This window comes from Cyprinus carpio, chromosome B7 (genome assembly GCF_018340385.1).
Source record: "Cyprinus carpio isolate SPL01 chromosome B7, ASM1834038v1, whole genome shotgun sequence".
NCBI lineage: Eukaryota > Metazoa > Chordata > Actinopteri > Cypriniformes > Cyprinidae > Cyprinus > Cyprinus carpio.
In genome coordinates, this window is record NC_056603.1 from 42,588,173 (window position 1) to 42,598,272 (window position 10,100).

A 10,100-nucleotide genomic window follows, 5' to 3' on the forward strand; every position below is an offset into this window, starting at 1 on the left:
CACAGTCCTATACTCAGAGTTTTATAGCTCTTGTCCCTCAGAAGGGACGGAAGATTGGACTAAAGGTGGGGCCACGTGTTTATTTTGTATGACAGCATAATGTAACATTTAGCTGATAGATTTCCATACCTGTATTTAAAATCCATGAATAAATCAGTCTCATTTTAGAAACTAAATTGATTTAATGTCGGAAAATAAAAAAATACATGTATTAATAATAATAATAATAATAATAATAATGATAATAATGGTCAACCAAAATTTGAATTTTAAGCCACATCATTAAATATTCCTATTAACTTAAAGAAAAGCAGAGTAACATATTTAATATTTCATTTCATTTCTTCATCATTTCATTTCATTATTTCATTTCATTTCTTCATTATTTCATTTTTTCATCATTTCATTTCATTATTTCATTTCTTGTTAAACATACATACAATATAAAAAAAATGTTTTTGGTTCTAGGAAACAAACTTAATTAAAAGTCTATTATTATTATTATTATTATTATTATTATTATTATTATACTTTGTCTTATTCCTCTATTGTGATTATAATTAGAAACTACATTTGAGCTATACATCTATATAAAACAACAGGATGAAAGCACATGTAAAAGTAAACTCAGTTTAGTTTGAGCTCATTTTAGTTTAGTTACTGACATGCTTCTGGGACATTTTTTATGAAACACTATTTACTTTATCTTGAACATGCCATCTGTGAGTCAAAATGCTGAAAACCTGCTAGAAAAATAATAGAAATACTTGAAATCCAGCAATAGCTGTAAATGTTATTATAAGTGTAAATGTTTGTGGTTTTGGTGTGCCTTTTCTGTAACGCAAGAGAAAGGACTGTAACAATGCATGGGGTGGGGAACTCTTTTGAACTAATGATGTATAAATATTGAGTCCTTAGTGCATTAATCCTCAAAAGTGACACAACACTGTGAACACTCCTTTACAAAACTTTAGACGCTGTGTTACTTTTAGCGCAAGGAAATGTTTTCGCATAATAGCAATTATTGCTTGTGTGACTCATAGAATTTTTCCAGGATCTGCATCCTGATTAAAGGACATTTTCAAAAAGATACTGTAGACACCAGAATGCAAATACAAATAATTTATATTTTTTCCAGGATCTGCATCCTGATTAAAGGACATTTTCAAAAAGATACTGTAGACACCGGTGCCAAACTATATTAATTAAGCCTGTCGTAAGGCATCACATTCAAGATTTATCAGTTGAATCCAAAGCAGAAACATTTGAAGTTGTTTATTGATTATTGTTATTATTATTCAAATAAGGTGATAACTATCTTTAATTAGGACTGTCTTAAGGAGTACCCTAACCTCTGGTTTATGTCATGTTGTATGGTGTGTGTGTGTGTTAGAAGCCTATGAAAACTGTTTTCTATTGTTATTATTATTCAAATAAGGTGGGCGTTTTCTCACGCTCTTCGTCATACTCTGCTATATGCTGCATTATCTCACAAGCACAAAGCAAACAGATGGAGATTAATATGGTCTTTGGCGTAAACTGGATTCAGGATTCAGAAATTAGCTCAGTGTCTCAGCTGCGTAATTCAAACACACATCGTCATGATTGATGCTCTGTATGGCATGGTATATGCAACTGAAGATTAAATAGAGGAAAGTTAAAGCCTTTGTGTAAAGGTTACTTTCGTAATATTGAATAAATATACTTGAGGGAGAGAACCGGAAAAAAAAACAGACAAAAACATTTACCTTCTGTCGTGGCAATTTTCCATTTCAATGAGAATATGAGACAAAAGTCTTGTTAAGATTTATTTTCTTGCGAGAAAACATCAACAGTCATCCAACTGAGAGGAAATACTTTGATTCAGCATTAAATACCCAAATTAAATCAGGATGCTTCTATCTCGTCCAATCATAGACAACATATGCGTCCATTTAAAATATATCCCCTATATGTGTTTCTAAGTAGCTATTTCACCTCTTAAGACCCTGCGGCCTCATATGAGGACATTATATTTTTGTGAATTTCTCTGAGACTGTACATGCCACAGTTTTAAGTCTGGATGTCCTGTACAGAGATACCAAATGATTGGATGTTTCACCATGACCACTCCCTCTCCTTGGTCTTATGGAAATATGATAATATTTTGTAATTATCATTTAAATCTGTCTAATTTTTAAATTGTGTGTCATAAATCAACATCTCAGGAAAATGTTATGGGGTTTCAAATGAAAATATGACTTTCTGTTACGAAACAGGACGTTGATTTCATACATGTCCTCATATGAGGACACCGTCTTTTCAGAAAACAGTATCTACTAATTGTATATCTATACATTTTCCTTATAAATCTGTGACATAATATTGAAAAGCTGAAGAAATTATGAGTTTTTATTGTAAATCTGAAGATTTTTTTTTTTTTTTTTTTTTTTTGTATTTTAAGGTTAAACTGTCTAAATATGTTTTTAGTTTTAGTTTTCAAAAATTCTACTTTCATATTATAGCTAATTTAGTTTTATTTATAGTCAAATTAAGTTATATTGTTATATTAATTGCTATACTTATCTATATTAACATTTGATCTATGTCTAAATAAATTATATATTGGTCTTTATAATAAATAATCTTTTATTTTGTATCAATGTTTGCATAAGTATTTTTTTTAATTAATATTAAATCCGAATTTAAGGTTTGAACTAGAACTGTCAAGCGATTAATCGCATCCAAAATAAAAAAGTTTTTGTTTACATAATATGTGTATACTATGTATATTTATTATGTATATATAAATACAAACACATGCATGTGTATATTTAAGAAAAATATGTTATGTTTATATTTTAAATATATGTTTATATAATATAAAATATAGGAAAATGAATATATAAATGTATAAACGTAAACATTTTCAAAATATATACTGTATGTGTGTGTATTTATTATATAATAAATATACACAGTACACATACATATATAATGTAAACAAAGCTTTTAATCGTGATTAATCTTTTGACAGCACTTGTTGGAACCAAACCATAAGAGTACCTTATCTTCCTCTGTAAGTGTATTAAAATAAAACATACAGAATCTTTGAAAACATTAAGACACTAGACAGGGATGTAGAATTTACAAAAACTAGTTAAAAGAGTAATGTTGCAAATTATTTTCAAATAATTACATTTTTACTTGTGATGCCAAAACCCTATTTTTAGTATCCATTACTCTTTAATCTAACCTTATGTTACATAATACTTAATAAATCATGCATTTTATTATTGAATATTACACATTTGACGGTGGTTGTGCTGATTAGAAGAGTAGGAAATGGCAGAATCACGTTCCTCTAGAAATTCTGTTGTTCTTTTGAGAAATGAAGACTATTTCATGCACTACTGTGCTGAAGGAAGAAAGTAAACTGGATCTAACAGGAGAGAGAGAGAGAAGCTGTAAGAAAGCAAGTTGTGTTGTGTTCCTTTTAATATACTTAATAAAAATATATTATTATATAATTTTTACTGTTATATGTGCTATCTTGTTTTCACAATAAAGTTACAGACACAATCATTTCTCTGTCTGGGTTTCTAATATTACAAAACAATGTTGTGAAGCAGTAATTTTACATTGTCTTTGACTGGTAACAATTCTGTTTAAAATCTGTGCTGCTGTCGTGGGAATAATTATTCAAAATGTGCTCATTATGACTTCAAACCTACGTTGTGATGGAAAGAGAGGCGGATCTAGATAAGGACAGACAGCTCTAATATTTACTGTAGTTTTTGATCAATTCAAGGATAAAAGTATCAACTTTGTCCATAACCTAATTTTATAGTGATCTGACTGATATTTTGTACAGTAATGTATTTACACGTGTACATGATAATTCTATCCTTTACACTCTCTGGGGCGGTTTCCCAGACAGAGATTAAGCCTAGTCCTAGACTTAAACGGCCCTTTAAACCAGATTAACAGAAATCTGCTTTCTCTGTAATGGTTTTAAATAGTCTTAGACTCAGTCTAGTCCAGAATTTAATAGGCTGATTTCCTGGAGGAAGACTAGAGCTACTACAGGACTAAACTGAGGCTTAAATGAAACCTATACCAGGAGGCAGATTTAAACTTCAGATTAAGGTTGTTTCTCCAGTCTTTATATATCAAAAGTATTGATACCCTTGGTAGATATAAACAAAGAAGCCTCTGAAAAAATCTGCACTGTTAAATCATTTTGATCTTTTATTTAAAAAAAAAACACACACACACACATTGGCCATAATTAATGGCACCATTCTTTGCAATACAACCCCCTTTTTCCAGTTTAGCAGCTGTGAGTCTCTCTTATAATGCCTGATGAGTTTGGAGAAAAGCTGACAAGATCAGAGACCATTCCTTCATCCAGAATCTCTCCGGCTATAACTCTAAGAGTTATATTTTGATATTATTTTCATGCTGTTTAAGGTAGATGTGAAATGTGCATGTTCTGTTACAAATCCTTACGACACAGTCAACATCAATGCTCTCTGTGTTGTGCAATGGATTGAGATTTTTTTTTGTCTGTGCCAAAAAAAAAAAAAAAATGGTTACAACTTCTGTTTCATCACAGATTTAAAAGGCATCATTTCATTTTTTGAGATCAACTGTACTTTTCTTTCTCCATCAGGGTGTGGCCAAAGGTTTTTTAGGTGCTTTGTCATCGTGGCAAGTTTTCAGATGCTGGCCAGTCACTTCTTCCAAGGCTCCAAACACTGCCATGTGTCCTGACCACTCCACTGCAAATACATAGTTTGTGTGTACTTCAACACTAAGACTTAAGGTAATATGTGTAAATGTTTAGAGTTTTTTACTACATTATTGATTACTGATATTAAGTTTTGGAATTTTACTATTTTTAATGTTTTTGAAAGAAGTTTCTTGTTTTGGTTAAGTAAGATTTCTATTGTTTAGTTTGGGATCAAAAAAAACTGTAATATTGTGAAATATTATTAAAACTTAAAATAATAGTTTTCTATTTGAATATACTTTAAAAAAATAATTTATTCCTGTGATGCAAAGCTGAATTTTTAGGATCATTATCACATGATCCTTTAGAAATCATTCTAATATGATGATTTATTATCAAAGTTGGAAACAGTTTGCTGCTTAATATTTTTTCAGAACATGTGATACTTTTTTAGGATACTTTGATGAATAAAAAGTAAAAAAAAAAAAAAAAAAAAAAAAGGAAGCTAAGTTTTTAAAATATAAATATTTTGTAATAACAATATACACTACTGGTCAGTAATTTGGGGTCAGTAATTTTTTTTCTTTCTTTTTTTTTAAATAAAATCAATGCTTTTATTCAGCAAGGATGTGTTAAATTGATAAAAATTGATAGTAAAGAAAATATATTATTAGAATATATATTATTAGAATTTTTTTATATATATTTTGAATAAATGCAGTTCTTTTTAACCTTTTATTCATCAAATGTATTAGACAGCAGAACTGTTTCCAACACTCATAATAAATCAGAATATTAGAATGATTTCTAAATGATCATGTGATAGACTGGATGTTACATGTGACACTGAAGACTGGAGTAATGATGCTGAAAATTCAGCTTTACATCACAGGAATAAATTTTTTTTTAAAAGTATATTCAAACAGAAAACTATTATTTTAAGTTGTAATAATATTTCACAATATTACAGATCAAATTATCAAATAAATGCAGGCTTGATGAGCAGAAGAAACGTCTCAGGTTACGAATGTAACCATGGTTCCCTGAGTAGGGAACGAGACACTGCGTCCTCTAGGGGTCGCTATGGGGGGGAACACCTCGTCGTGACCCGTGTCTGAAGCATACAAATGAAAAAACACCAACGAGTTGGCCGGCGACAGCCTCTGACGTCACTACCGGTGCGACTGTAAAACAGTCACCGGGAAAACACGTCATTCACTTCTTCGTCTGAAGCTTGCGTCCGAAGCATGGCAGGGAGCTAGAGGACGCAGTGTCTCGTTCCCTACTCAGGGAACCATGGTTACATTCGTAACCTGAGACGTTCCCTTTCAAGGGAACTTCGAACTGCGTCCTCTAGGGGTCGCTATGGGGAACAGTACACCCATGCCGCCATGCTGAGGGGAGTGCAGGCCAGAATCATGGCGAACACTAAGTACCAACTCTACCATTTCAATGGGAGTTGCCCCCGGGACGTTTAGACAGCTGTCTGTGACAATACCCCTTACGGCCAAAGGCCTAAGCTACATACCCAACTAAATTGTTAGGGCTCGGCCCGGTGGTAGAGCTAAAGGCTTGGAATCAGGAAAGATTCCTTTAAAGGGATACAGCTAGGAACCTAGCATTTTATACTAAGTCTAGCCTGTCACACAGGGGCTACAGCTTGCTTCCGCAAAAGCTTGCTGAAGGAGCTGTCTCAACAGATCTCCAGTAGCAACACCCTGTTTTAGATAGGTATCCGAGGATACATGGGTGGAGTGGCGCCCAAGATGAACGGGGCTTTTACCAGCTCAAGAAAGGGCACGAAGCAACCGCGCGAAGCCCTCACCATATAGGATTTTATAAAGAACGCAGAGCACTAGCGTGCGAACTTACCACAAGTGTGGATTTCAGAAAGTGTGCAAAGACTTCACGTGCACACTTACCATATCATGGATTTTCAAATACTGTTCTAAGGAAGGGCTCTCGTGGCAATCTGATAGAGCAGCTCATAGATGGAATGGTGCATCTCAAAAAAGTATGTTTGAGAGTCATCAACTCGATCTGTGGAAATAATGCTGGAGCGCTCTGGGAAAAACAGTGAACTCAGTCTCATATGAGAGGAGAACTCCTGAATACAGAGTAGCACTCTCATAGGCGACCCTTCTTGGAAAAGGGGAGCGCTGCTAAACTACCACGAGAATCGCCCGAATAGCCCCTCATGTTGAGGGAAGCGATGCTTGAAGTGTATAAACAAATACACACTGGCTGAATGGAGCCCAAGGAACCAAGGTCTAATCATCTCAAGAAAGGGAACGAGGCAGAGGGCGTAACCCTTACCATACAGGATTTCAGAAAGTGCGCAGAGTCTTGCGTGCACACTTACCAATACGTGGATTTTTAGAAAGTGCGCAAAGTGTTCATGTGCACACTGACCACCATGTGGTTTTCAGAAAGTACACAGAGCTTAGCGTGTGTACCTAAAGGTTCCTAAGCATCGCAGAGGCGCTGAACCGCACGGGAGAGGCAAGCTCGAATTTTATAAACCTCTAGTGAGGGGAGCATCACTTGAGGCAGCATATACAAGAAGACTTCTGTAACTGCCACCTTCACTTCCCGCTGGATGCGACAGCACCTAAGCAGCCAGGAGACCCCTGAGGGTGACCTGGCCGGACATCCATGAAATTCCCTGCAGTGCTGTGCCAGGCCTGATGATCAAGGAGGCTCCCACAGAAACCTGTGATCTCAGCCGCCTAATACCGGAACATGAAGCCGGATGGCTGGTGCTGACGAGTGTTTAGTAAACACTGTAACTGAGCACTGCAAAGGAAACTCACTGAGTTTATTAGTAGACACATAACCACCAGCAATTTACACATAAGTATATACAGAAAGGGTTATTTTTATACTTCCACCCTCCTGCGCTGGAGCCCCGCTCAAGGGGCGACTCCTTTTAGTCCGGACCATCAGTAAGGTGGTTGATATGAACATAGAACCAGCCAAAAACATTATAGGTCCAGCATAGGAGACTGTTATGCGTTAGAGGTTTCCACCTAACCTCGATCAGGTGGAGAGCTGGTGGTTATAGGGGAATTAGGAAGGGGAGGATAAAAGCAGAAGTTAAAAATCCCTAAAGGGAACGAGTAGATAACTAAGTATCAATCTGACTCAGACGAGAACGCTGCCTCGTCTGGATCACATCCCTTAGGTTCTGCTTACCCCCCCCTTGTGACCCACAATTCCTCTTAACCCTGCCCGCAGGTGGGGGAGGAGCGTGAGTCGCGACACTAGCCTTCTGTGCCCGTCTTTGATCCTCAGATCGAGACAGGCCAGGACCCCTATGTTGTTCGGGCTCAGACCTGGACCTTCGTGTAACGAAGGATCTGAAAGCAGCGGAGTGCGCCTTCGTCTCCCCGAACTTCTCGATCACCGTCTCAACGGAAATACCGAAAAGTTCAGAAGGCGAATCCTGAGCATCGAGAAGAAAGCCTTTTCTTTCTTCCCGATGTCTGCCAGGTTCATCCACAGATGTCTCTCCGCCACCACCATGGCCGCCATAGTCCTGCGCTTGGCAGAGGCGGCCTGCTTGGTAGCCCGGAGAGAGGCCTGTGGTGCGGCGCAGCTTGGCTACCTGATCAGGAAAAAGGCCTTCGCCTCTATCCAGGTCTCTTAGCAGATCAGTCTGATATGCTTGAAGCATTTATTTTGTAATAAAGCCACAGCCTGACCTGCTGCTGCGTATGCCTTGCCATTTAAGCAAGATACATTGCTTGAAGGGGCTTAGATGGCAAGGAGGGAGATTAAGAGAGGATGTCTCTCCCCCGCAGAATGAAAGCTCTTTCTGCAGGGGGCATCCTCTCATAGCCGTTTTCCCGCGCATCGCCTCGATGTCGGCAAAACTCTTATGCTGAAATCGATGGATGCGAGAATGAAAACGGCCTCTTTCATTTCCTTTCGATCTCTGTATGGAGATCAGGCAGAAATGGAAGGCTCACCTGAGCTGGAGGGCTATGGTCGGAAAGAAAACGCTCATCGAGGCGCGATCCATAAACTCTAACAGCTCTACATACGCAGGGGAGGAGAATTGAGAAGGCTGAGCCTCAGCTTCTTCACCATCCTCTAATATCTCCTGTTTTTCCTGGGTAAAAACCCAGCAGAGCACTAACCTCAGTATCAGAAAGTGTTAAAGATATAAAATCATCCTCCCGAGGCTCTCTCTCGTCAGCCGCCATTTTGAGCGCGAAAGGGAAAGTCCCTCTTTAAACCATTCAGACAGAACCACCTGAAATTCTCACGAGCTCATTCTCCTCCGTGCCTCAGCAGCGGCGGGTCCTGAACCGCGGGAAGCAGATGGCTGCCTTTTTTTTTTTTTTTTTCGGAAAGAGAGACGAATGAGAGCGGAGCTTTTACTTGAAAAAATGCTCGCAATGCACGCAGATTGCCTCCTCAAAGACATCGCGTGCGTGCTCTTTACCCAAACAAATCACGTAAAGATCGTGTGTGTCATCAGGTGTCAAATAACGCCGACACGGATGCATACATTGTCTAAACGCTTGCTAGTAGTCGCCATGATAGACAGAGAAAGAGCGCTCTTACCGGTTCTTTCAGATGCACGCTTCAAACAAAACAGTCAGTGAAGACGAAGAAGAGAATGACGTGTTTTCCCCGGTGACTGTTTTATAGTCGCACCGGTAGTGACGTCAGAGGCTGTCGCCGGCCAACTCGTTGGTGTTTTTTTTTCATTTGTATGCTTCAGACACGGGTCACGACGAGGTGTTCCCCCATAGCGACCCCTAGAGGACGCAGTTCGAAGTTCCCTTGAAAGGGAACTTCTTTCAAAAACATAAAAATAGTAATGTTTCCAAACTTTTGGTCTGTACTGTATATATATATATATATATATATATATATATATATATATATATATATATATATATATATATATATATATAGAGTGCCCTCCATAAGTATTGGAACAGTAATGACAAAATTGTTCTGTTTGCTGTGGAGTCAAGAAATCTGTAAATATTACCAAATGATGAATATGCAACAAAACTACAGAATGTCACATTTTATTATTAGGTCTTTCGACACACATGTTTTACCAAATAAAAAGGACACCACTTTTAGAGTTTCATCTCCCTATCTGATGTGAGCATAAGTATTGGAACAGTTGCTCTCAGGTCTTTCTAAGTGTTCAGCTGTGTCCTGTTGCATTAATTCTTCAGATATTAAAAGCATGGAATGTGTCGTATAAGTTATATCCATTGCTTCTGCATTCTAAGTCTTGCATTCAGAGATGACACACACAAACCAGGATGAAGACGAGGAAGCTGACTCTGAAAGAAAAGCATGCAATTTGGATGCTAAAAGAAAAGAGGAAGTCAATTAGAACTATAGGAAAAACAAA